Source organism: Osmia lignaria, unplaced genomic scaffold (genome assembly GCF_051020975.1).
Source record: "Osmia lignaria lignaria isolate PbOS001 unplaced genomic scaffold, iyOsmLign1 scaffold0043, whole genome shotgun sequence".
NCBI lineage: Eukaryota > Metazoa > Arthropoda > Insecta > Hymenoptera > Megachilidae > Osmia > Osmia lignaria.
In genome coordinates, this window is record NW_027478184.1 from 255,001 (window position 1) to 260,000 (window position 5,000).

Sequence of the window (5,000 nt, forward strand, 5' to 3'; positions counted from 1 at the left end):
ACTTTCACGCCGTGCATCCATCGTGCAAGCACGTAGACCACACACGCTGGACAATATAATAAAAGATAGCGCGGACAGTGGCATGCTATACAAATCGAGAAAGCGCGTACAGTGATCATGCTGGTCATTTTGCCACCAAATTTTATAATCTTTATCATTAGAGCGGGCCCACCAACCTCGTCTCTGTACTTTATACATTTCTCCTCCATCTGCACACACCTTTTCAAACATTAACGGAGAGAGTTCCTTGGACTTGCTTTAAATGTACATATTAGATATGTTGGAATCTCTCTCCTTTAGAAGTTTCCCCAGCCTTAAAACTTCTTTCATTTTTACTCCTCTCTCCATACTTATTTTCCTCTCTGAACGTATCAGAGAGGATTTTATTTCTGACACCTCTTGACTTTTCTTAAATTCAGGGACGTAATTTTGTTCATAATTCAGTGGACTTTTGTGTATTTTATACTTTAAATATTTCCAAACAGTCTCCCTTCTAAAAGTGATAGAACGAATTTTCGTCTAACACTACTTTCTTGGTTCAAAAATTTTATACAATCTTATAACTTTTTCAGTTTTAACAAATTTTGGTTACAGACAGTTGATGCTCAGTTTGTACAAGTATGCAACATTTATAAGTGCATACAGGTCACCAGCCTTATATTACAAGGCTCACCACATATGGGCCATTCGGTCTTAGACACCGACCCGTGGTAATGCTGTGTGGAGATTAATAATAATCCGCAACGGAAAACCGGAACGAGAATAGTCGAGAAAGTATATTCTCGAGGAGCGGTAGACTGCTTTTCAACCGAAGTCATAAAAGAGCCACACGCTCGACGCTACTCCCGACCGGTCCGAGCGAACCGAAAGTGCCTTCCTATAAATACCGAACGGCCGGCCGCTAGGTCGGCGACGCATGGGCTTACGCCCAGGCGTATGCCTGTGCAAACCGCCGTGAGAGCGTACCATCCCGCCGGCACGGTAAAACTTAGACTGAAAATATCGTCGAACATATCCTTTCATTTTATAACGTTCTATACATGAAAATTAATAAATTAACATGCAGGACATAATAAATTCACATTCTCATGTAAATCATGGGTTTAATTAATATTTTAAAAAATTTTAAAACCGCCCAGAACCGATGAGATGAAAATATTAAAACGATATTTTTGCATTTTCTTACGGTAAAACATTAACAAATAAGCGACTATAGCAATATAAAACTCCATTTGTAATTTAATTAATCAAAATTAATATTTTTTTTTGATTTTTCAGCGATCCAGAACCGATGAGACGAAAACATTAAAACGATATTTTTGCATTTTCTTACGACAAAACATTAACAAATACGAGACTATAACAATATAAAACTACATATGTAATTTAATTAATCAAAATTAATAATTTTTTTCGATTTTTCAGTGATCCAGAACCGATAAGTCGAAAATTTTAACAATCATATTTTTGCATTCTGTACCGTGGATCCATCGTTAAACGCTATTAAACTAACGTCCGTGATGGTATAAATGCAGATTTTCGCTCCGTTTAGCCAAAATAACGAACTTTAGGTGCGCTCCGAAATATTTCAAAGTCCCAGCGGCGTATTGCTTCGCCTCTTAGAACCGATTAGTCGAAAATTTTAACAATCATATTTTTGCATTCTGTACCGTGGATCGATCGTTAAACGCTATTAAACTAGCGTCCGTGATGGTATAAATGCAGATTTTCGCTCCGTTTAGCCAAAATAACGAACTTTAGGTGCGCTCCGAAATATTTCAAAGTCCCAGCGGCGTATTGCTTCGCCTCTTAGAACCGATTAGTCGAAAATTTTAACAATCATATTTTTGCATTCTGTACCGTGGATCCATCGTTAAACGCTATTAAACTAACGTCCGTGATGGTATAAATGCAGATTTTCGCTCCGTTTAGCCAAAATAACGAACTTTAGGTGCGCTCCGAAATATTTCAAAGTCCCAGCGGCGTATTGCTTCGCCTCTTAGAACCGATTAGTCGAAAATTTTAACAATCATATTTTTGCATTCTGTACCGTGGATCCATCGTTAAACGCTATTAAACTAACGTCCGTGATGGTATAAATGCAGATTTTCGCTCCGTTTAGCCAAAATAACGAACTTTAGGTGCGCTCCGAAATATTTCAAAGTCCCAGCGGCGTATTGCTTCGCCTCTTAGAACCGATTAGTCGAAAATTTTAACAATCATATTTTTGCATTCTGTACCGTGGATCGATCGTTAAACGCTATTAAACTAGCGTCCGTGATGGTATAAATGCAGATTTTCGCTCCGTTTAGCCAAAATAACGAACTTTAGGTGCGCTCCGAAATATTTCAAAGTCCCAGCGGCGTATTGCTTCGCCTCTTAGAACCGATTAGTCGAAAATTTTAACAATCATATTTTTGCATTCTGTACCGTGGATCCATCGTTAAACGCTATTAAACTAACGTCCGTGATGGTATAAATGCAGATTTTCGCTCCGTTTAGCCAAAATAACGAACTTTAGGTGCGCTCCGAAATATTTCAAAGTCCCAGCGGCGTATTGCTTCGCCTCTTAGAACCGATTAGTCGAAAATTTTAACAATCATATTTTTGCATTCTGTACCGTGGATCCATCGTTAAACGCTATTAAACTAACGTCCGTGATGGTATAAATGCAGATTTTCGCTCCGTTTAGCCAAAATAACGAACTTTAGGTGCGCTCCGAAATATTTCAAAGTCCCAGCGGCGTATTGCTTCGCCTCTTAGAACCGATTAGTCGAAAATTTTAACAATCATATTTTTGCATTCTGTACCGTGGATCGATCGTTAAACGCTATTGAACTAACGTCCGTGATGGTATAAATGCAGATTTTCGCTCCGTTTAGCCAAAATAACGAACTTTAGGTGCGCTCCGAAATATTTCAAAGTCCCAGCGGCGTATTGCTTCGCCTCTTAGAACCGATTAGTCGAAAATTTTAACAATCATATTTTTGCATTCTGTACCGTGGATCCATCGTTAAACGCTATTAAACTAACGTCCGTGATGGTATAAATGCAGATTTTCGCTCCGTTTAGCCAAAATAACGAACTTTAGGTGCGCTCCGAAATATTTCAAAGTCCCAGCGGCGTATTGCTTCGCCTCTTAGAACCGATTAGTCGAAAATTTTAACAATCATATTTTTGCATTCTGTACCGTGGATCGATCGTTAAACGCTATTGAACTAACGTCCGTGATGGTATAAATGCAGATTTTCGCTCCGTTTAGCCAAAATAACGAACTTTAGGTGCGCTCCGAAATATTTCAAAGTCCCAGCGGCGTATTGCTTCGCCTCTTAGAACCGATTAGTCGAAAATTTTAACAATCATATTTTTGCATTCTGTACCGTGGATCCATCGTTAAACGCTATTAAACTAACGTCCGTGATGGTATAAATGCAGATTTTCGCTCCGTTTAGCCAAAATAACGAACTTTAGGTGCGCTCCGAAATATTTCAAAGTCCCAGCGGCGTATTGCTTCGCCTCTTAGAACCGATTAGTCGAAAATTTTAACAATCATATTTTTGCATTCTGTACCGTGGATCGATCGTTAAACGCTATTGAACTAACGTCCGTGATGGTATAAATGCAGATTTTCGCTCCGTTTAGCCAAAATAACGAACTTTAGGTGCGCTCCGAAATATTTCAAAGTCCCAGCGGCGTATTGCTTCGCCTCTTAGAACCGATTAGTCGAAAATTTTAACAATCATATTTTTGCATTCTGTACCGTGGATCCATCGTTAAACGCTATTAAACTAACGTCCGTGATGGTATAAATGCAGATTTTCGCTCCGTTTAGCCAAAATAACGAACTTTAGGTGCGCTCCGAAATATTTCAAAGTCCCAGCGGCGTATTGCTTCGCCTCTTAGAACCGATTAGTCGAAAATTTTAACAATCATATTTTTGCAGTCTGTACCGTGGATCGATCGTTAAACGCTATTGAACTAACGTCCGTGATGGTATAAATGCAGATTTTCGCTCCGTTTAGCCAAAATAACGAACTTTAGGTGCGCTCCGAAATATTTCAAAGTCCCAGCGGCGTATTGCTTCGCCTCTTAGAACCGATTAGTCGAAAATTTTAACAATCATATTTTTGCATTCTGTACCGTGGATCCATCGTTAAACGCTATTGAACTAACGTCCGTGATGGTATAAATGCAGATTTTCGCTCCGTTTAGCCAAAATAACGAACTTTAGGTGCGCTCCGAAATATTTCAAAGTCCCAGCGGCGTATTGCTTCGCCTCTTAGAACCGATTAGTCGAAAATTTTAACAATCATATTTTTGCATTCTGTACCGTGGATCCATCGTTAAACGCTATTAAACTAACGTCCGTGATGGTATAAATGCAGATTTTCGCTCCGTTTAGCCAAAATAACGAACTTTAGGTGCGCTCCGAAATATTTCAAAGTCCTAGCGGCGTATTGCTTCGCCTCTTAGAACCGATTAGTCGAAAATTTTAACAATCATATTTTTGCATTCTGTACCGTGGATCGATCGTTAAACGCTATTGAACTAACGTCCGTGATGGTATAAATGCAGATTTTCGCTCCGTTTAGCCAAAATAACGAACTTTAGGTGCGCTCCGAAATATTTCAAAGTCCCAGCGGCGTATTGCTTCGCCTCTTAGAACCGATTAGTCGAAAATTTTAACAATCATATTTTTGCATTCTGTACCGTGGATCCATCGTTAAACGCTATTAAACTAACGTCCGTGATGGTATAAATGCAGATTTTCGCTCCGTTTAGCCAAAATAACGAACTTTAGGTGCGCTCCGAAATATTTCAAAGTCCCAGCGGCGTATTGCTTCGCCTCTTAGAACCGATTAGTCGAAAATTTTAACAATCATATTTTTGCAGTCTGTACCGTGGATCGATCGTTAAACGCTATTGAACTAACGTCCGTGATGGTATAAATGCAGATTTTCGCTCCGTTTAGCCAAAATAACGAACTTTAGGTGCGCTCC